Source organism: Lynx canadensis, chromosome F1 (assembly GCF_007474595.2).
Source record: "Lynx canadensis isolate LIC74 chromosome F1, mLynCan4.pri.v2, whole genome shotgun sequence".
Taxonomy (NCBI): Eukaryota; Metazoa; Chordata; class Mammalia; order Carnivora; family Felidae; genus Lynx; species Lynx canadensis.
In genome coordinates this window covers 3198428-3222021 of record NC_044319.2, presented here as the reverse complement: position 1 = coordinate 3222021, position 23594 = coordinate 3198428, and the positions used below count along the sequence as shown (strand labels likewise).

Genomic DNA, 23594 nt, shown 5'->3' with positions numbered 1-23594 from the left:
TGTGATGTGGGCTCCTCGCTTATTAAACAGTTAGAAAGATAATAACTGAGAATGCCAAAACTAGCCAGTATTAAGTGAGAAAATGCATACATGTAATTTTATTTAATTAGAAGCGAAGAACCTCTTTACACAATGCTTGGTGTACTCTAAACTCCAGAATTGTCCCTCTGCTCAGCATTGCTGATCTCCTTGCTGATCTTGCCAGACACCCTAGAAGGAACAGGAACGGTTTAATTTAATTTAATTTTTTTATTTCTTTAAATTGATTTTTTTTTTTAGTGTTTATTTATTTTTGAGACAGCGAGAGAGACGGTGTGAGCAGGCGAAGGGCAGAGAGAGAGGGAAGCAGGCTTCAGGTTCCGAGCTGTCAGCACAGAGCCCGACACGGGGCTCGAACTCGTGAACCGTGAGATCATGACCTGAGCCGAAGCCGGACGCTTAGCTGACTGAACCACCCAGGCGCCCCAGAAATGGCTTAATTTTAACCCAAATCCATTTTCTTCTGAATAAAAGATTTTTTTTTCAAGATTTGCTCCAGTCGTTTGAGCTAAAGTGACTATCCCCTATATTTACGTAGCACTGCTAACTTTTCCAGACTTGCTTTTTTCTAGGGTCTGTCTGGAATATAAGCTCCTGAGTTCACTGCTGTCTTCTGGAACTGTGTGCAGCACACAGTAGGTGCCCTTCAGGATTTTGGACCCATTCACTCTATGACAACTGTATTAACTTTCAAAGCTACGGTTAGATATTTTTGGTAGGTTTTTGTCCTTGTGAAAGAAATAGTTTCGCCTCCAGCCAATCCCTGTAAGTCTATCAGATTACGTACCTCACAAATGTGCTCTTTGAAACAAACTTGAGCTGCGTTGAGAAGCCCAGTTTTGAAAAGTCTTACTGTTTCCTCCAACAAAACAAAAGTTCAAAAAATTGCATGAAGAGAGGCGCCCTGGAGGCTGAGTCAGTTGAGCGTCAGACTCTTGATTTCGGCTCAGGTCATGATCTCATGGTTCGTGAGTTTGAGCCCCGCGTCGAGACCTTCACTGTCAGTGCAGAGCCCGCTGGGTTCTCTCTCTCTCTCTCTGACCCTCACTCACTCTCTCTCTCTCTCTCTCTCTCAAAATAAATACAAAAACTTAAAGAAAAAAAGAAATTGCATGAAGAATTCATAATTGTTTACTTTTCCTATCAGAGTCACACATTTCGCCATGTCGTTATTTAAGGAAACGTCACCATATTGTAATACTTCCTCTTTTCTGTCAGATAAAGAAAGTGTAAACATATCGGCAAAAGGGGAACTGTGGTTTTATCTGAAACACTAATCTATTTAGAGAGAACAAACCTGCCACCTCAAAATTTCTGTGACCCAGATGCATTTTGCTGTACGCGAGCAAGGCACTACCATTACTGTTTGGTAAAAGACCAATCTCTCTGTCTCTCTGTCTCTGTCTCTATCTATTGAAAGAGAGGTTTTTGCAGTGGGTTAATACTTCTTCAGTGTTATTTGTCATACGTGTAAGAGCAAAGATAGGTTGGTGCTGTGCAATGACACAGAATAACACCCGTGTTTCACATACATATAAAAACCCCAGAGTGAAATTTATTTCCATTTGGAGTATTAAGACTATACAAGAACTGGTTGGCCATGCAGGACAAGCCATTGTCTTCACGTCTGTCCCCTAATTCAGGTCAGTTCTCAGTAGTTCAAGGGAGCTAACCATCATCCAAACGGTGCAAGTACCTGCAAAAGAAAAAGGATCTATAAAGATCTCTTGAGCTCAAATGTTTTTATTTCATTTATCCTTTAAAACACATCATGAAGGTGAACTTCTTGACTTGATTCACTTATTGGAACTCGCAGTAGGGTCAATTAATGGTGAAGAAAAAGTATCAACTTCAAAATGTGGGGTGAAACTCTTACAGAGTATGTACTTAACTCAAAATTGCCACCTTTAACAGCATCATTAAAGAAGAAATTATATACCTGTCATTCTTGTAATTAGACAGAACCCTCCGTGAGAAGTTATACATGTGCTAAAAGCCACCTCCAACTGTGCCAGCCTGGAATCTGTCTACTCCGTTAATGCGGCGATCTTGCGTTGCTATCATTGTTTTACATGCACGTGAGTATTCAATAAAAGCTTTTTAGATACGTGAATTCTACCTTCCTACCTATATCCTACTGCCCATTATTGCCACTCTACACCTCTTCCGTTCCATAAAATGTAAGGTCATTGCTATATAAGCTGCTTGTATTCAAGTGAGTCGCTCTAACAGCTCTCTCCATGCTCACTGGCAGGTTCTGCGTCTCTTTTCCAGACCCTCAGGGAATCTTTCCAGCATGCTTCCTTTCTCCCCTCCTAAGCTGACTCAACCCCCCACCCCACGCCACACACACCTGCTAACTTTGCTTAGAGTCCCTTTGCTTCTGACCCAGCATTCACCCATCGCCCTGGTCCCTCTGATAGATGAAAGATGCTTTGGACTCTCTTCTTGGGTGCTACCCTTGGGCCCCTCACCCAGCAGCCTGGAAAAGACAGCCAGTCCCAGCCTGGGTGGGACAGTCAGACAGCTCAGACTTGGTGGCAAAGGTGAGCCGAGCACTGTGACCATTGACTTCCAGGTTGACTTAGCAAAGCATCTTCTTGCTCACTTTACCACTCAATTAAGGGAAAGATCTTCACAGGAAGACAGAGGAATACCTCAGGGCATGGGAGCTTAGTTTAGTGTCTAATACTGTGCTGTGCGTAAGTATCTGTTATCCTGGCAGATTGTGGTGCAATGATCCCTCTTGTCTGTACCTTTGTAACCTTAGACAAATCTAAACTTCTCTTTAAGGAAACCCATGCATCATTTCCCTCTCCGGTTACTTCATAGGGCAGTCGGGGTGGGGCCAGGAGCCACAAATCCCTGTCTAACAAATTAAAGCAATATCTATATTAAGGGTTTGGTCTTTCATAACAGAAGAAAGCCTGCAGTTAGTGGTGCTCAGGTCAGACTTGCCTCCAGCCGGGTGTCCACCTATGGTGAATACAGATGAGTGGTTTGGGCGTGGGGCTCACCATCACAGGCCCTGGTGACCTAGGAGCAGGAGGAGGATTAGTGATGCCATGTGACCACTTTACATCTGTATTTGGCAAATGGTACCACCACCCCTCAAGTCACCCGAGTTAGAAATCTGGTGGTCATCCTAGACTCTTCCTCTGCCCCATCTCACTCCAATTTGTTTACTAAGTCCTGAAGGCCTCACTTCCTAAATACCATTCGAATCCTTCCCTTTCCTTTCAGGGCCTCTGCCACTGATTGGCTTTTTGAGGTGGGCCTGTATTGCTATAAATTTCCCTCATTTATTTCTTTAAAAAATTTTTTTAATGTTTTTTTTGTTTGTTTGTTTGTTTGTTTTTTGCGGGGGGTGGGGACTGGGGTGGGGAGAGGCAGAGAGAGAGGGAGACACAGAATCTGAACCAGGTTCCAGGCTCTGAGCTGTCAGCACAGAGCCCGATGCGAGGCTCAAACTCACAAACCATGAGATCATGACCTGAGCAGAGGTCAGACATTTAACCGACTGAGCCACCCTCTTAGAACAGCTTTTGCTGCATCCCAAAGGTTTTGGACAGTTGTGTTTTCATTTTCATTTGTTTCCATATGCTTTTTGATTTCTCCTTTATTTCCTGGTTGACTCATTCATGGTTTTTAGTAACATGTTATTTAGCCTCCATGTATTCGCCCTCTTTCCAATTTTTTTCTTGTGGTTGACTTCCAGTTTCATAGCACTGTGGTCAGAAAGGTTGCATGGTATGATTTCGATCTTCTTGAATTTGTTGAGGCTTGTTTTGTGGCCTAAAATGTAATATTTTCTGGAGAATGTCCCATGTGCACTTTAAAAGAATGTGTATTCTGGGGTGCCTGGGTGGCTCAGTTGGTTAAGTGTCTGGCTTCAGCTCAGGTCATGATCTTACGGTTGGTGAGTTTGAGCCCCACGTTGGGCTCTCTGCTGATAGCTCAGAGCCTGGAGCCTCCTTCAGATTCTGTGTCTCCCTCTCCTTCTGCCCCTTCCCTACTCTCTCTCTCTCTCTCAAAAATAAATAAACATTAAAAGAATGTATATTCTGTTGCTGTAGGGTGGAATGTTCTGAATATATCTGTTAAATTCATCTGGTCCAGTGTGTCATTCAAAGTCACTGTTTCCTTGTTGATTTTCTCTTTAGACCATCTGCCCATTGATGTAAGTGGGGTATAAAGTCCCCTACTATTACTCTATTATTATCAATTAGTTTCTTTATGCTTGTTATTAATTGTTTCATATACTTGGGTGCTACTATGTTGGGTGCAAAAATATTTACAATTGTTATATCTTCTTGTGGGACTGTCCCCTTTGTTATTATATAGTGTCCTTCTTTGTCTCTTGTTAGTGTCTTTGTTTCAAAGTCCAGCTTGTCTAATAAAAGTATTGCTATTCCAGCTTTGTTTTGATATGTATTTGCATGATAGATGTTTCTCCATCTCGCTTCTTTCTTTCTTTCTTTCTTTCTTTCTTTCTTTCTTTCTTTCTTTCTTCTAAGAGAAAGTGAGTGAATGCATGAGTGAGCAGGGTGGGGCAGAGGGAGAGAGAGGATCTTAAGCAGGCTCCACACCTAGCATGGATTCCCATGTGGAGTTTCATCTCACAACCATGAGATTATGACCTGAACCGAAATCAAGAGTTGGACACCTAATTGACTGAGCCACTCAGAAGCCCCTCCATCCCCTCACTTTCAATCTGCAGGTGTCTTTAGGTCTGAAACGAGTCTCTCGTGGGCAGCACATAGATGGGTCTTGTTTGTTTTTTTTTTCTTTTTATCTGTTCTGACACCCTATGTCTTTTGATTGGAGCTTTTAGTCTATTTACATTAAAAATAATTATTATTTTAAAAAAAGATTTTATTGGGGCGCCTGGGTGGCTCAGTCGGTTAAGCGTCTGACTTCGGCTCAGGTCATGCTCTCATGGTCCATGAGTTCGAGCCCTGCATCGGGTTCTGTGCTGACAGCTCAGAGCCTGGAGCCTGTTTCAGATTCTGTGTCTCCCTCTCTCTCTGCCCCTCCCCTGTTCATGCTCTGTCTCTCTCTGTCTCAAAAATAAATAAACGTTAAAAAAAAAAAATCTCTATGGCAACTACCCCCTTTAAAAAAAAAAAGAAAAAAAAAGGAAAGAAAAAAGATTTTATTTTTAAGTAACCTCTCACCCAAAGTGGGGCTCAAACTTACATCCCTGAGATCAAGAGTCACATGCTGTACCGACTGGGCCAGCCAGGTTCCTCTCAAAGTAATTATTGATAGATATGTATTTATTGCCATTTTATTACTTGTTTTGTGGTTGTTTCTGAAGATTTCTTCGGATCCTTTCTAGTCTTTCTCTCTTTGATGGCTTGCTCATTTTCTTTACTGATAAATTTGGATTTATTTCTCTTTATTCTTTGCATATTTGTTAGTGGTTTTTGATATATGGTTACCATTAGGTGTGTGTATAACCTCTTCTGCATATAGCAGTTTATATTAAATTGATAGTCGCTCAAGTTTGAACCCACTCATTACTCCTCTCTCCTCCATGTTTTAGGTATACGGTGTCATATTTTACATCTTTTTATCTTGTGAGTTCCTTGGCTGATTTTTGGCAGAAATATTCATTTTTACTGCTCTTGTGTTTGCTACCTTCATACCGTCATTTTTGGTCTTTTCTTTCCACTCAAAGAGTCCTCTTTAATATTTCTTACAGGGCTGGTTTAGTGGTCATGAACTCCTTTAGTTTTTGTTGGTTTGTCTGGGAAACTCTTTATCTCTCCTTCTATGCTGAATGACAGCCTTGCTGGATAGAGTATTCTTGGCTGTGGGTTGTTTCCATTCAGCACATTGAACATGTCATGTCACTCCCTTCTGGTTTGGAACTTTCTGCTGAAAAGTCTACTGGTAGACTTATGGGGTTTCCTTTGTAGGTAACTGCCTTCTTTTGTCTTGCTGCTTTTAATATTTTTTCTTTATCGCTGTATTTTGCCTTTTTTTTAAAGTTTATTTATTTTGAGAGAGAGTGTGAGCTGGGGAGGGGCAGAAAGAGATTGGGAAAGAGAGAATCCCAAGCAGACCCCACGTTGTCACCACAGAGCCCAATATGGGGCTCAAACCCATGAACCATGGGACCATGACCTGAGTCAAAACCAAAAGCCGATGCTTGATGGACTGAGCCACCACCCAGGCACCCCTTTTTTTCCCTCCTGTTTGTTCAGCTTGATTACTTTCCATTGCCCGGTTCTCTAGGCCATTAATTTGTTCCTCTGCTTCTTCTGGCCTGGTGTTCATTCCATCAAGTGTATTTCTCATTTTGTTTATTGAGCCCCTTATCTCTGCCATGTTATTCCTTATCTCTGCATTAAGGGTCTCCTTCATATCTTCCACTCTTGTCTCAAGTTCAGTGAGAATCCTTATGATCAATGTTTTAAATTCCCCATCAGACATGTTATTTGTATCTGTTTTGCTTAGATCTCTGGCTTTGCCTTGTCCTGTTCTTTCATTTGGGACAAATTCCTCTTTCTTCTCATCTTGTCTAAGTCTCAGTGCCTGTTTCTGTGTGTTAGGAAAGTCAGCTACATTTCCTGTTCTTGGGGGTAATGGCCTTATGAAGAAGAGGTCCTGTAGTGCCCTGTAGCGTAGGGTCCCCTGTTCTCCGGGGCCTGACACTTCTGGGACTGTCTCCAATGTGCACTGTGTGTGCTTTACTGTCTTGTCCTGCTCGCTTTATCCTTCAGGTCAGTCATCTACGGAGGCTGTGTCTGCCTGCTGTGGGCAGTGTTTGGTCCCTGGTGTGATGGTGGCGTGTTTTAACGAGGTGTGCTCTGGTCTGCTTCTGAAATGAGACCCGTCGCTGCTGCCACTAGAACCGAGGCCTCACAAAACTCCTGGGTAGGGAGTCATGGTGCTGGCAGGGGTTTGGAATGGTCTTCTGGGGGTGGGGCCCACCGCACCGGGACTGAGGCAAACACGACTGGAAGGGGAGTTTCCATCAGAGTGTGGGGGAGGGGACTCGGTGTAAGCAAGGTAGGGCGTGTCCATGCGCACGGGTTCCGAAGGTGGCCTTGTGCTCATGCTGAGGGTCAGGGGAGGAGGATGGTGCCGGCCAGTTCCTCTGTTCCTGGAGAGATCTCTCTGTGAATGCTGCCTCTCTGGGCTATGCGCCAAGATGAATGAATAAACTCCTCACTGTGTGCCCCAGGTGCTCTTCAGATTGCTGTTTCCATGCTGTCTGTCTGCAGACTGCTTGCTTGCTTTCTCTCCAAGAGTATCCCCAATGTCCTATAAGCTCTCCCCAAACCAAACACGCCGACCTTTAAAACTCTAGGCTTGAAGCCCCCCGTTGGTTACAAGAACTCAGGAAATATAGCCCCTCTCACTTTCCGAGCCAATTTCTATGGGGGCTCATTTTCCCTGTCAGCTCCCCTGTATGCCAGTCTGTCTCTGGCCCTTCTCCAAGACCATGGTTCCCATGGTACCATGGTACCACAGCAGCCACGATCTGTTTCTCCCCCAAACCGTGTCTCCACACTTTGTACCTTCTTCGATGTGGCCTCCTCTCCGACTTTAGTTGTGGAGTTTGTTCGGGCAGTCTTCGGATCAATTTCTGGGATAGTTAGAATGATTTGACAGTTATCTAGTCGTGTTCATGGAAGGAGGTGAGCCTAGAGGCCTCCTACTCCACCCCCATCTTCCCTGAAAAATCTCACCTCTGCCACTGATTTAATTCAGGTCTTCATCATTCATCACCAGAGCTGCTGAGCTTGGAACCTTGTCTCCTTGTGTCCAGACTCTCCACCTCCAAGCTGACGTCTTCCACCACATTCCTGGTATGCTCAGATTTCACTCCCCACCTTGTCACCCACCCCAGTCTAGAAACTTTCAGTGACAGCCCCGCTGCTTCAAGCTGAAGTTCAACACCCCCACCCCTACAGCACACTGCCCTGCTGCCTGGCCCCGTCCCCACGTGCCCTTCATCCCAGCTCCATCCATCTAATTTCAGCTTCCAGATCATATCACAGACTCGCCCCCTTCAGGGATCATCCACGCCTTCCCCTCACCCTGCAATGGCCATCACCTACCAACTACCTCCCCTCTCCCACTGCTTCAGCATTCATCTATCCACGGAACATTTACTGAGGCTTACCTCGGCCACGTACTATTTCGGATGCCTCCCAGACAGGACTGCCCCCCCACCCTTGTAGGACTTAACCTCGGAGAGGTGTGGATGGTGGTGATGGGAGGGGGTGGACAATGAGCAAAGTGGAATAACAAACTTCCCGCTTCCGAGGACAGAAGCGGTGTAGACCCGGGCGGTCATAGCGGAGGCGACGGGACCAGGTACACTCTGGATGCAGCTTAAAGGCGGGTGTGATGGGATTTGAAGGGGAACCGGATGGGGGGTAAAAGAGAAAGAAAGGTGACAAGGATGGTGTCCGGGCTTTTGGTCTGAGCAGCTCTAAGGACGGGGCTGCCAGGAACGAAGGAAGGCAGGGAAGGCCTGGAGGAGTAGGTTTTGGGGAGAAGATCAGGAGACTGATTCGGCCTCGGAAAGTTTGAGATGCTTGAACACTCCATCCGGCGTCTTCTGAAAGCCTTCCCGGCCTCTTTCCTCACCCAGAAGGTGCACTTGGTGTCTCCTGTAACTCTGGGGATGTTGTTTGTTTTCTTTTTTCTTTTTTCTTTTTTTAATGCTGTCGTGGCCCTTGGCACACAAAACGACCCTTGGGACACAGATGTTTTACATCGAGCATGTGTTGATTTGGACTAGAAAGCAAACCAGTCACTTCTGTTCGGGCGGCAAAGGAGTCATCGAAGTAGAACTTGCTCTCCTGGCACAAAGAACCAGAAGACAAGGACAAAATATGTAAAGTGACTGTGCTCAGATACGGGGACACTCGGCCACGGAGCACGTGGTCCCTGAGGTGATGGAAACAAATGAGGTGAGCCCTACATCTCCCCCAGCTTTCTGCCTGGAGGCGATTTTTACACCGCTGGGCAGGGAATGGGAGCCCAAGCAGAATCAAAGAGACGTTGCTGAGATGAAGAGGCAAAGATTGGGGGTTGGGGACGGCGGTAAGGCGATTTGCAGTTTGTGGGACAGCATATCGAAGAGGAGGAAGATACATAAAGAAAGTGCTCCCAAGGGGCGCCTGGGTGGCTCAGCTGGTTAAGCGTCTGATTTCTGCTCAGGCCGTGATCTCACGGTTTGTGGGTTCGAGCCTCACATCAGGCTCTGTGCTGACAGCTTAGAGCCTGGAGCCTGCTTTGGATTCTGTGTCTCCCTCTCTCTCTGCCCCTCCCTGATTCATTCTCTCTCTCTCTCTCTCTCTCTCTCTCTCTCTCTCTCTCTCTCAAAAATAAATAAATATTTAAAAAAACTTTTTTAAAGAAAGCGGGTGAGGGGCACCTGGGTGGCTCAGTCGGTTAAGCGGCCGACTTCAGCTCAGGTCATGATCTCGAGGTCCATGAGTTCGAGCCCCGCGTCGGGCTCTGTGCTGACAGCTCAGAGCCTGGAGCCTGTTTCAGATTCTGTGTCTCCCTCTCTCTGACCCTCCCCCGTTCATGCTCTGTCTCTCTCTCTCTCAAAAATAAATAAACATTAAAAAAAATTAAAAAATAATAAAGAAAGCAGGTGAATTGGAAAAAAAAAAAGTGCTCCTGAAATAAGGATCCCCTTGAGACTTTGCCTGGGTACCAATCTGGGTGTGTAAGGGTGAAACACTCTAGAGCCTGGAAAGAACTGGTGGGAATCTATAGGCTGAAAGTTCCCAAAGCTGAGATACGGTCTGGGAAACCTGAGTTCTTAGCCTGCAGGGTGGAAGGCCCTTTTGAACACCCGGGGTTCTGAGTAAAGACCCCCAAAGGGTCACTGTCTCAGTAGAAGGGCTGAATTAGCCCTACTGGAAAGGCCTAAAACAAACAAAAAACCAACCAAACAAATAAAACAAACAAAGACCAACCCCATCTGCAAATAGCTGACCAACAAAACAGACTTTAATACTCCGTATACAAAGCTATACTCATGAAAACAGCATGGTACTGGTACAGGATAACATATACAGACCAAGGAAACAGAGTCTAGAAATTCATCCAGATAGATACAGCCAACTGATTTTCTTGGCAGTAGACACTCTATGGCTACTTTATTGAGACCTCGTAATGGTTGTTTGGCGGCATTGGTTAATGCTCACGTAAAAAAATTCCAAGCAAAAGTTATCGTGACCATGTTTCATGGCATGAGACTTTGGACTTCAGTCACCTGTTTGTGCTGTGCTGTAATGGACTCAGAACTATTCTCTAAAATCGTGTGTGCTCTGCTACAAACATTCCCTTGGCCCTTCTTGGCGCATTAGATTTTTAGTCAGTCAAGTGGCCTACTTCTAACTAAAGTATCGGGATCTGTTCTTAATCAGCACCATAAAATAATTCTCACTCTTTCAAAACTTACATATTGAACAGTCACTACATGGTAGGCACTTCAGACACTGCTTGGGAGTATAACTTCCAAGACTACCTATCAATAGTGTGGTTACAAGATAGTATTTAGGAGTGACGGTCTCACATACAAGTAGGCAATTCATTTCCCTACTCAATCTACTATTATCTCAAGTAAGCCAAAATCTAAGCTTGATACATGCCTAGACCTCACAGTTTTGCCTTTTCACAGTGACCCATGTGCTAGCCCTGTGCTCTGTGGCCCGAACCAAGTGGTGTAACAGAAAAAATTGTGGTTTAAACTCATTGGGTTGCATGAAATGTAGACCCACTGAAATTTCCTCAAAACTATATTATTGTTTTGTATTGTTTTGTTTCAAGATTTTATTTAAATTCCAGTTAGCCTAGAGTGTAATATTGGTTTCAGGAGTAGAATTCAGTGATTCATCACTTACATAAAATACCCAGTGCTCATCACAACAATGCCCTCCTTAATACCCATCTCCCATCCAGCCCATCCCCCACCCACCTCCCTCCATCAACCTTCAGTTTGTTCTCTATAGTTAAGAGTCTGTTTTATGGTTTGCCTCCCCCCCCACGTTAATCTGTTTTGTTTCTCAAATTCCACATGACTGAAATCGTATGGTATTTGCCTTTCTCTGACTAACTCACTTTGCTTAGCATAATATACTCTAGCTCCATCCATGTCATTGCAAATGGCAAGATTTCATTCTTTTTGATGGCTGAGTGATATTCCATTGTATGTATATACCGCATCTTCCTTATCCATTCATTGGTTGATGGACAGTTTGGCCCTTTCTTTAATTTGGCTATTGTTGATAATTCTGCTATAAACATTGGGGTGCATGTGTCCCTTTGAATCAGTATTTTCGTATCCTTTAGGTAAACACCTGGTAGTGCAATTAATGAATCATAGGGTAGTTCTATTTTTGATTTTTTGAGGAACCTCCATACTGTTTTCCAGAGTGACTGCACCAGTTTGCATTCCCACCAAGAGTACAAGGTTTCCCTTTCTCCACATCCTTGCCAACACCTGTGTTATCCCTGTCAACTTCCTGTGCTGTTAATTTTAGCCATTCTTAGAGGTGTGAGGTGATGTCTCATTGTAGTTTTGATTTGTATTTCCCTGATGATGAGTGATGTTGAGCATCTTTTCGCGTATCTGTTGGCCATCTGGATGTCTTCTTTGGAGAAATGCCTATTCATGACTTCTGCTCATTTTTTAACCGGATTATTTGGTTTTTGGGTGTTGAGTTTGATAAGTTCTTTATAGATTTTGGACACTAACCTTTTGTCAGATATATTATTTGCAAATATTTTCTCTGATTTCTTAGGCTGCTTTTTAGTTTTGTTGATTGTTCCCTTTGCTGTGCAGAAGCTTTTTATCTTGATGAAGTCCCAATAGTTCATTTTTAGTTTTGTTTCCCTTGCCTCCAGCAACATGTCTAGTAAGAAGTTGCTCAGGCCAAGGTCACAGAGGTTACTGCCTGTGTTCTCCTTCAGCATTTTGATGGTTTCCTGGTTCACATTTAGACCTTTAATCCATTGTGAATTTATTTTTGTGTATGGTGCAAGAAAATGGTCCAGTTTCATTCTTCCGCATGCTGCTGTCCAGTTCTCCCAACACCATTTGCTGAAAAGACTACCTTTTTTCCATTGGATATTCTTTCCTGCTTTGTCAAAGATTAGCTGGCCATATAGTTGTGGGTCTATTTCTGGGTTTTCTTTTCTGTTCCATTGATCTATGTGTCTGTTTTTGTGCCACTACCATACTGTCTTGATGACTACAGCTTAATAATATAGCTTGAAGTCCAGAATTGTGATGCCTCCAACTTTGCTTTTCTTTTTCAGGATTGCTTTGGGTATTTAGGGTCTTCTGTGGTTACACAGAAATTTTCGGATTGCTTGTTCTAGCTCTGTGAAAAATGCTGGTGGTGTTTTGATGAGGATTGCATTAAACGCGTTGAATGTAGTATAGACATTTTTAACAATGCTTGTTCTTCCAATCCATGAGCATGGAATGTTTTTCCATTTCTTTATGCCTTTTTCAATTTCTTTGATAAGTTTTCTATAGTTTTCAGCATACAGATCTTTTACTACTTTGGCTAGGTTTATTCCTATCCTGTGGTTTTTGGTGCAGTTGTAAATGGGGTAAATTCTTCTTTCTGCTGCCTCACTATTGGTGTAGAGAAATGCAACCGATTTCTGCACGTTGATTTTATATCCTGTGATTTTGCTGAATTCGTGTTTCGGTTCTAGCAGTTTTTTGGTGGAGTCTTTCGAGTTTTCCATATAGAGTACCATGTCACCTGTTAAGAGTGAAAGTTCGACTTCTCCCTTGCCAATTTGTATGCCCTTTATTTCTTTTTGTTGTCTGATTGCTGAGGCTAGGACTTCCAGTATTATGTTGAACAGCAGTGGTGAGAGTGAACATCCCTGCCGTGTTCCTGACCTTACAGGGGAAAGCTCTCGGTTTTTCCAATTGATAAGACTGGCTGTGGGTCTTTCGTATATAGCCTTCGTGATGTTGAGGTGTGTTCCCTCTATCCCTATGTTCTTGAGGGGTTTTGTCAAGAAATGATGCTCTATTTTGTCCAGTGCTTTTTCTGCATCTATTGAGAGGATCATGTGGTTCTTGTGCTTTCTTTATTAATGTGGTGTATTACACTGATTGATTTGTGGATATTGAAGCCCCCCTGCAGCCCAGGAATAAATCCCACTTAATCGTGGTAAATAAATCTATTAATGGCTTTGATTTGCTAGTATCTTGTTGAGAATTTTTGCATCCATGGTCATCAGGGGAAATCGGTCTGTAATTCTTTTTAGTGGGGTCTTTGGTTTTGGAATCAAGGTAATGCTAGCCTCAGAGAGTGAGTTTGGAAGCTTTCCTTCCATTTCTATTTTTTGGAATAGCTTCAAAAAAATACGCATTAACTCTTTTTAAAATGTTTGGTAGAATTCCCCTGGAAAGCCATCCAGCCCTGGACTCTTGCTTGTTGGGAGATTTTTGATTACTGATTCAATTTCTTTATTGGTTATGAGTCTGATCAAATTTTTTATTTCTTCCTGTTTCAGATTTGGTAGTTTATGTGATTCTAGGAATTTATCCATTTCTTCCAGGTTTCCCAGTTTGTTGGCATATAATTGCTCATACTATTCTCTTAATTTTTTTCATGTTTATTTATTTTTGAGAGAGATAGAGTGCAAGCGGGAGAGGGGCAGAGAGAGAGGGAGACACAGACTCTGAAGCAGGCTCCAAGCTCCGAGCTGTCAGCAGAGAGCCCGACACGGGGCTCGAACTCACAAACTGCAAGATCATGACTTGAGCCAAAGTCAGGCGCTTATCTGAATAAGCCACCCAGGCGCCCCCGCTCATAATATTCTATTATTATTGTTTGATGTGTTGGTTATGGTCTCTCCTCTTCCATTTGTGATTTTATTTATTCGGGTCATTTCCTTTCTCTTTTTGATAAATCTGACTGGGGATTTATCAATTTTGTTAATTCTGTCAAGGAACCAGCTCCTAGTTTCTTTGATCTGTTCTATGTTTGTTTTTTTAATTTCAGTATCATTGATTTCTGAACTCATCTTTATTGTTGCCCTTCTGCTGGTTTTTGGGCTTTATTTGCTGTGCTGTCCTCTTTTCAGCTTCTTTAGGTGTAAGGTTAGGTTGTGTATTTGAGAGCTTTCTTCCTTCTTTAGGAAGGATTGCTATATACTTCTGTCTTATGACTGCCTTTGCTGCATCTCAACGGTTTTGGACTGTCGCGTGTTTTCATTTCATTGGCTTCCGTGTATTTTTTAATTTCCTTTTTAATTTCTTGGTTAACCCTTTCATTCTTCAGTAGGATGTTCTTTAACCCTCAGTATTTGTGGTCTTTCCAAAATTTTCCTTATGGTTGATTTCAAGTTTCACAGTGTTATGGTCTGAAAATATGCATGGTGTGATCTCTATCTTTTTCTACTTGTGGAGGGCTGATTTGTGACCCAGTATGTGATTTATTCTGAGAATGTTCCGTGTGCACTTGAGAAGAATATGTATTCTGCTGCTTTTTTTTTTCTTTTTTTTTTTTAATGATTACTTTTCAGAGAGAGAGAGAGAGGCGAGCACACATGGGGGAGAGGCAGAGAGACAGGGTGACAGAGGATCTGAATTGGGCTCTGTGCTGAGAGTAGAGGGCCCAATGCAGGCCTTGAACTCATGAACTGTGAGACCATGACCTGTGCTGATGTCAGATGCTTAATCAGCTGAGCCACCCAGGAGCCCCTCTGCTGCTTTAGGATGAAATGTTCTGGATATATCTGTTAAGTCTGTCTGGTCCAGTGTGTCATTCAAAGCCATTGTTTCCTTGTTGATTTTCTGCTCAGATGATCTGTCCATTATTGTAAGTGGGGTGTGAAAGTCCCCTACTATTATTGTATTATTATCAAGGTGTTTCTTTATGTTTGTGATTAATTGATTTATGTATTAGGGTGCTATCAAGTTGGGAGCATAAATAGCTATAATTGTTAGATCTTCTTGGTGGATAGACCCCTTAATTATGATATAATGCCCTTCTTCATCTCTTGTTACAGTATTTGTTTTAAAATCTAGTTCATCTGATATAAGTATGGTTATTCTGGCTTTCTTTTGATGTCCAGTAGCATGATAAATTTTTCTCCATCCCCTCACTTTCAACCTGCAGGTGTCTTTAGCTCTAAAATGAGTCTCTTGTAGGCAGCATTTAGGTGGGTCTCATTTTTTTTAATCCATTCTGACACTACATGTCTTTTGATTGGAATATTTAGTCCTTTTACATTCAGACTAATTATTGATAAATATGAATTTAGTGCCATTGTATTACTTTTTTTGTCATTATTGCTGGAGGCTTCTCTGTTCCCTTCTGGTCTTTGTCACTTTTGGTCTTTCTTTCTTACTCAAAAGAGTCCCCTTTAATGTTTCTTGTAGGGCTAGTTTTGTGGTCACAAACTCCTTTAGTTTTTGTTTGTCTGGGAAATTCTTTATCTTTCCTTCTATTCTGAGTGACAGTCTTGCTGGATAGAGTACTCTTGGCTGCATATTTTTTTCCACTCAGCATGTTGAATATAGTATGCCACTTCCTTCTGGTCTGCCAAGTTTCTGTGGAGAAATCTGCTGCTAACCTTATTTGTTTTCCCTTGTAAGTTAGGGACTTCTTTTCTCTTGCTGCTTTTAGGATTTTTTCTTTATCTATATTTTGCAAATTTTACCATAATATGTCTTGGTGTTGGCCCACTTTTGTTGATTATGATCGGAATTCTCTATGCCTCCTGGATTTGGATATCTGTTTCCTTCCACAGTTTAGGTAAGTTTTTGGCTATAATTTCCTCAAATAAACCTTCCTCCCCTTTTTCCTCTCTTCTTCTGAGACTCCTGTGATACGAATGTTATACTTTATGGAGTCACTGAGTTCCCTAAATCTATATTCATGATCCAATATTTTTCTTTCCCTCTTCTTTTCAGCTTCATTATTTCTGTAATTTTATCTTCTATATCACTGATTCATTCCTCTGCTTCTCCCATCCTTGTGGTCATTACATCCAGTTGGTTTCACAATTCAGTTGTAGCATTTTTTATTTTGGCCTGACTAATTTCTAGGCCTTTTATCTCTGGGATAAAGGACTCCCTGGTGTCTCCTATGCTTTTCTCAAGCCTGGCTAGTATCCTTGAGATTGTTTTAATTTCTGGACCAGGCATATTACTTATATCTGTTTCGATCAGATCCCTGTCCATGACCTTTTCTTGCTCTTTTTTGGGGGATGAATTCCTCCATCTTGGCATTTTGTCTTAGGTCTCTGTCTTCTTCTCTGTGTTAGGAAAGTCCTGTTGTTCCTGTTCCTGAGAGTAATGGCTATCTTAAGAAGAGGTCATATACTGTCCAAGGCCTGGCACTTGAGGAAGTGTCTCTGGTGTATGCTGCATGCACTCCACTGCTGTGTTTTGGCTGCTCTTTCTCTCAAATCAGTCCTCTGCAGAATTTCTCCTTGCCTGTAGTGGGGAGTGTTTGGACCTTGGCCAGAGTGTGGTGAGTTTTAACTAGGGTGCGCTCTGGTCTGCTTGTGAAAAGAGACCTGATGCTGTTTCCAGTAGAGCTGAAGCTTTGCAGCACTCTGGTCAGTAGGCATGGTTTGTGTGGTGGGGTTTGTGCTGGTCTTCAGGGGGAGGGGCCTGGTGCTCTCGTTCTCAGGCACACTTGCCTGAGAAAAGCAGCACTTGCAGAGCACAGGGGGCTGGGGCTTAGTGTAAGTGGTTTAGACCGCCATTGTTGGTACTGGGCTGCTTACTGAAGGTAGTTTATGCTGAGGGGTGGGGGAGGAAAATGGCGCCAGCCATCTCCCTTGTCCTGGGAGAAGGGAGTTCATGCCTGCCACTGTTCAGGAAGCCCTCACAGAAGGGCAAACATTCTCCTCTTGTGTGTCCCAGGTGTCCCTCAGATCCCTACCTTCACCTTGTCTGTGTCTGGGCTATCTGCCTGCCTGGCAGCACAGTGCACCTGTGTTTTATTCCAGCCAGGCCTGCTGAGTTTCAAAACTCCAAACTTCAGGGATATGCTATGACTGGGACCCGGGTCCTCTGGGCAGGGTCTCACCATTCTGGGACTGGTGAAGATTTGTCCCAGAAGGACAGTTGAACCAGGAGTGTGGGGCTTGGAGAAAGCACAGCAAAAAACTGGTGTCCAGGTTAGCCACCCTCAACAGGTGTCTCTGCACTGATGCTAAGGGGCAGGGCAGCACAGTGACGCCCACTGGTTCTTCTGTCCCCTGAGGGGCAGTTCCACCTCTCCCAAAGCACTCCAAGAACGGGGAAGCATCTCTCACCATGCTTCCTGGGAGATCTTCAGATCCTGTCTGCTCCTGGGCCTCCACCCTCCTCCACAGGAGCACTGCAGCACCCTCCAGGCTCCACACCAACTGCATTGTGGACCTCTAAAACTCCAGTCTTTAAGGGGCGCCTGGGTGGCTTAGTCAGTTGAGCATCTGACTTCAGCTAAGGTCATGATCTTGCAGTTCGAGGCCCATGTTGGACTCTGTGTTGACAGCTAGGAGCCTCGAGCCAGCTTCACATTCTGTGTCTCCCTCTCTCTCTGTTCCTCCCCTGCTAGCACTCTCTCTCTCTCTCTCAAAAATAAATAAAAATTACAAAATTTAAAAATAAATAAGTAAATAAAACACTGGACTTTGAGCCCTGCTGGTTGAAAAACTCATGATAATCAGCCCCTCTCATTTTCCCAGTCAATGGCTTTGGGGAAGTGTTCTCCCTGTGTATATCCCTGTGTACTCCCCTCTCTCCATGACTAGGGCTTCCTCCCTTCCACAGCACCCACAACCCATTTCTCTGCACCTCCTACCTTCCACAGCGTGGCCTCTTCTCTCCCTCTGGTTGTGGAGTTTGTTCTGCCAGTCCTCAGATCAGTTTCTTGGGTGTTCAGAATGACTTGATATTTACCTAGCTGGATTTGAGGGGTGAAGCAAGCTTAGGGTTCTCCTACTGCTCTGCCAGGAGAGTATAAACAATATATTATATATTACATATAAATTATATATAATATATATTTTATATTATAACAAAAATATTCCAGAAATCAAGCACAGGGGCTTCCCCCAGTGTTCTGCCTGGATCAGACACTGTCACCAGCTCTGAGCCCCGGGACCTCTTCTGCCCAGTCATGTCACCCAGGCTAGCATCCAGCCGTTTCTCCTAAGCTCCAAAATCTAACTCATATCAAACTACCTGCTCAGCCCCTCCATGTGCTTGTCTAATGGGCATATTAAAATGCCATGTAATCCAAAATGGACCCTTTGACTTCCCTGTCTTCATCCACTTTTCCAAGCCTTCTGAGATGTGGGTCTCAGGTCAGGTATAACTCAGGTCAAGATGGAGTCTCAGGTAAGGTCTAACTCAGATGAAAAAATGCGATCTTAGGTAAAGTATAATACAGATGAAGATAGGATCTCAGGTAAAGTCTAACTCGGGTGATGAATGCGATCATAGGTAAAGTCTAAGTGAGGTTATGGGGTGGTCTCAGGTAAGGTCTGACTCAGGTGAAGATGAGATTTCAGGTAAGGTCTGACTCAGGTGAAGAATGTGATCTTAGATAAAGTCTAAGTCATGTAAAGAGTGTGACGTCAGGTAAAGTCTAACTCAGGTGAAGAGTGTGTTCTCAGGCAAGGTCTAACTCAGGTAAAGATGGGGTCTCAGGCAGGGTCTACATCAGGTGAAGTTGGGATCTAAGGTCTAATTAAGTCGAAGAATGTAGTTTCAAGTACAGACTTGACTCAGATAGGTCTACCTCAGGTGAAACGGGGTCTCAGGTACGGTTTAACTTAGGTGAAGAGTGTGGTCTCAGGTAAGCTCTAACTCAAGTGAAGGGTGTGGTCTCAAGTAACATCTAACTCAGGTGAAGGTAGGGTCTCAGATAAGGGCCAACTCAGGTGAAGGTAGGGTCCCAGCTAAGGTCTCACTCAGGTGACATTGGGGTCTCAGGCAAGGTGTAACTCAGGTGAACGTGCGATCTCAGGTACGGTCTAACTTTGGTAAAGATAGGACCTCAGGTATGTCTAACTGAGGTGAAGAATGTGATCTTAGGTAAATCTAAGTCAGGTGAAGGGCGTGGCCTCATGTAAAGTCTAAGCGAGGTGAAGAATGAGTGAGATCTTAGGTGAAGCCTAAGTCAGGTGAGAAACGTAATCTCAGGTAATGTCTAACTTAGGTGGAGGTAGTATCTTAGTAAAGTCTAACTCAGGTAAAGAATGCGATCGTAGGCAAAGTCTAAGTCAGGTGAAGGGTGTGGTCTCAGGTAAGGTCTGAGGTGAAGGTAGGGTCTCAGGTATTCATGTCAAGATAGGGTTCAGGTAAGGTGTAACGCAGGTGACGATGGGATCTCGGGTGTAGTCTAAGGCAGAGCGTGTGGTCTCAGGTAATGTCTACCTCAGATGAAGGGTGCGGTCTCAGGTAAATTCCAACTCAGGTGAAGATAGGTGTCAGGTAAGGTCTAATTCAGGTGAAGTTAGTGTCTCAGGTAAGGTCCAACCAGGAGGAAGATGGGGGGGGGAGGGTTTCAGGTACATCTAACTCAGGTGGAAGGGCTCAGGTGAGTTCTAATTCAGGCGAAGGCAGGGTCTCAGGGAAGGTCTAACTCAGGTGAAGTGTGTGAATCAGGGAAGGTCTAACTCGGGTGAAGATAAGGTCTCAGGGAATGTCTAACTCAGGTGAAGGTGTGGTCTCGGGTAAAGGCTGATGGTGGAGGGTTCTGGGACATAAGCTGTCTTGAGGTCCGGGCCCACTTTTGGACCCCCGTCCTTGTCATCAGTGGTGGGAGCCACCCCTTCCTCCTGGCGGAAGAGGGTTTATAACTTTCCTCCTGGCAGGGGCACACCCCAGGCCAGGGGAGGCCACAGAGCAGCCGTGGACTGTTAGCCATGGGCACTCAGCCGCTGCGAGGGGCATCTGGGTGGGTGCCACAGCCTCCAGGACAGAGGGCGGTCAAGATTTCTTCTTTTAAACATGTGTAGGAGGGAATTCCAATGGTAAATGAAAAGTTGAAGAATGCGATAGAATGGAGGTGGGAGGGGGTCATCCTGGACGTCTGGTTTTCTCTTTTAGACCCAGCCAATCTGCAGCACACCCTAGGGCCGGGATTTGGAGTTCGTGAGACAATGAAGCAAGGGGTCCTTCCTGGTTGTGACAAGATGACAGCCACCCCCAGCTCCAGCGTCACCGAGTCGGCTGTAGTGTCCAGTGTGTCACACGGGCGGCACCAGCAGGGCCCTTCTGTCACCTCTCCTGTCTCCTCCACGTCTGTCCTTTCCCGTCCTGTCTACTCTCCGAGCTACTCAAGGGTCATCCCCTGAGCGCATTTGTTTCCCACTGTGACCTCCTATAACCGGTTTCTGTTGCTACAGCTGAGATCCCTGAAACACACCTTCTCAGGGCCCTGCTGCACCAGCCCCAGCTCCCCGGCCTTGGCAAACTGCAGAGGACAGGATGGGCCTGCTTCCAGACCCTGGTCCCCAGGCCTCGGCACCAGGGCCAGGTCCCACGGGCTGCTGGAGCCCCAAGGGCTGGTAGGAGGAGAGGGAAGGGGAGGGTCCTGCATTTATGGACCCAGGACATTGTGAAGCCACCTTTGATTGGACAGAGCAGGCTTTCAGAAGACCCAGGGCCACCTGGCTGGAAATGGATATAGTCAATTCCCCCTGTGACTCCTAAGCCCTTCCCCATCCATCTCTCAGGAAGGAGCATGTCAAGAGCTTAGTGTTATCACCCACCACCCCCGCTCGCTATACAGGGAGAGCCATTTCTTCGAGGACTCCTACTTTTTGTCTGCTTCAAACTCCTGTCCCCAGCACGGCCAAGTACCCACCACCTCCTGTGTCATCCCGGCTTATGTTGAGAATGAATGATTTGTCCAGCAGAGGAGGGGGACTTGCTCTCATGTTCCCCCTTCCTGGCTCATTCCCACCGGGAGGAGATGCCTTCAGCCAGAGAGTGAACTTAACTTCCAGGCCATCCCCTCTAGCCTTACTGACTAGCGCCAACCTGGTTAGCCCCCAAGCACTATGATGGCGTATATTTCGGGAGCTCCCAGCCACCCCATCCACGGGCAGCCACCCTCCACGCCTTGTACTAGACTGCCCACCATCTGTAGTTGGCCAAACAAAAGTTAGGAACGAGATGATGATGTGTCACGGTTCCTTGGTTGTAAGCAACGAACCAACTCTATCTAGCTAACCCAACAAATGGAGACCCTGGTTCAAGGGCTTTCAGGTAGCTCACAGAGAGGACAGGAGGCTGGAGATCCAGTCTTGAAATGGGATAGGAGCCAACGGCAACTGGTCAACTGTTGCGTTGGAGAGTTACTGGGGAGATGGGTGTGCGCTCAGCGTGATCTCTGAGGATGCACGGGTCTGTCCAAAATTCACAGTGTCAGGAGAGTCTGAGTGGCCCTGTCTGGCTCATGGGTCCACCTCTTGGCTTGTGGAAAAGTCCTTTGATTTACTGTCCCACCCAGAGGGCACACAGGGCGAGAAGCTCAACTCCACAAACAAAAGCTGGGGTGCTGGGGCGCCTGGGTGGCTCAGTCGGTTGGGGGGCCCACTCCTGGTTTTGGCCCAAGTCACGATCTCACAGTTTCATGGGTTCGAGCCCCGTGTCTGGCTCTGTGTCAGCAGTGTAGAGCCCCCTTGGGATTCTCTCCCTCTCCCTCTGCCCCTCCCCTCCTTGCCCTGTCTCTGTCTCTCTCAAAATAAATAAATAAACTTAAAAAAAAAAGCTGGGGTGCAACCTCCAGTGGAAGGGAAATAGATGCCGGGCGATTAGACAAATGGCCCCCGAGAGGGCCTTTGTCTCTATGTTTCGCCAACTATGTGGCTAATCGACCCCACCTCACTACCGCAGAAACCACACCCGGGCAACTCTCCCACACTCCCCAACCCAGCCTGCTTCATAATCACATCCGGTTCCACTGACCCTGGAAGTTGATCAGCCCCTGAGCACGGGGCAAGCGGCCCAGAAGCGCCTCCAGGGTGCCCTCTGGAGGCCACAGTGGGTATAACCTCCTGGACGACAGGAATTCAGTAAAGGTTGCAGAATGAATGAATCTAACCAGCCAGAGCCCCAGGGTATGTTGCCCAGTAGGTGCCCAGGACCCTCCCCTCAATGTGTACACGGCATCATTCACTCTGAGGCCCAGAGAAAGTTATGCGTGCGCTTCACATACTTTAGGGGTAATCAGTCCAGAGGCCTCTGACTTTAATAGTCTGTCTCCACTACCTTTCCCTACTGTCACGCCCCTGGGTCTCACCCTCCCTCCACCAGTCACCCACCCTGGGGACCATCCATTCTGGATGGAACAATGTTGAGTCTTACAGGAAGCTTCGGGGGAGGGGGATGCTACCGGAGTTAGCCAAATCATTCCCTCCTCTCATGTAAGAAGTCCACAGGCCCGTTCAAATGCATCCCATAAATATTTATTCAGCATTTACTAACTGGCAGGTACCATGGGAGGCGCTGGTGGTACCGCGTTGCACTTGCAGGCTTGAGGCGAGGACACACGGGGCCTCTCGCATACGTATGTAATGAAACCGTGATATTTGCCAGAAGGGAAATGTACGTGCTAGAGCAGACAGGAGGAGGCCACGTTACCTGCAGGTGGGGGCCGGTTTCTCTAAAGAGGTAATGTTCCAGTGCCATCTGCAGGGTGACCAGAATGCAAGAGGCGGACGGGGGAGGTCACCTGTCTGTCTTCGGAGGCCACCGCACCGTGCTGGGCCCTCGGTCATGGGAGGGAGCTTGGTCTGGATTCTCAGAGCAAGCATACAATCCTAGCTGATTTTAAGCAGGCTGCAGTGGATGACTGAGGGAAGGGCATTGAGGGAAAGAAAGCGGACATCTAGGGGCGCCTGGGTGGCTCAGTAGGTTAAGCGTCTGACTTCCGCTCAGGTCATGATCTCACAGCTCATGAGTTCGAGCCCCGAGTGGGGCTCTGTGCTGACAGCTTGGAGCCTGGAGCCTGCCTCGGATTCTGTGTCTCTGGCTCTCTCTTTCTCTCTCTCCCTCAAAAATAAATAAACATTTTAAAAACTTAAATTAAAAAAAAAAAGCGGATATTTAGGCAGGAGGGCAGGGCAAAGGGAGATTTGGATGAAGTGGGGAGAAGCGGGGGGGATCTAGGGAGTGTTTTGTCCTTGGAGGACTTGATAAGGGAGCGCAGATGGAGAGCAACCCCGGGATTCTGGCGGGCGCGCGTCCCTCTGTCGCTCGCACCTACAACCAACCACCTGTGACTGTCCCCGCCACCCAGAATTGCCATCTCATCCAGGTCGGGGACCTTCTCTTGTGCCCACATCCGGGTATGTGAGACAACCTTGGTGCATCTCCGCTCCAGGCCGTGCGGCTCTGCAGTCGTGAAAGCCACCAGTAGGTGGCAGCACACGAAAAAGGAGCGGGCCACTTCTTTTTCAAGGACCTGACCCCCCCCCCCCCCCCCCGCCCACCGCCGCAGCCTTTTGACTCCCTGTGGCCGGTTTCCCCCCAGGGTCCCAATTCCCAGAAAAGACCTCAGTCCCAGCCTTTCTGAGCTGCC

The 23594-nt window shown here is 45.7% G+C and overlaps 1 long non-coding RNA gene across 1 annotated transcript; it reads left to right on the top strand.

Annotated features, from left to right (window-relative positions):
• The first annotated feature begins 1247 nt into the window (after positions 1-1247).
• Positions 1248-21665, top strand: LOC115505438. The gene is made up of 5 exons (XR_003966028.1): positions 1248-1408; positions 1998-2117; positions 7765-7862; positions 8769-8975; positions 20114-21665. It is a non-coding gene; the product is annotated as an uncharacterized LOC115505438 (long non-coding RNA).
• The last annotated feature ends 1929 nt before the right edge of the window (positions 21666-23594 follow it).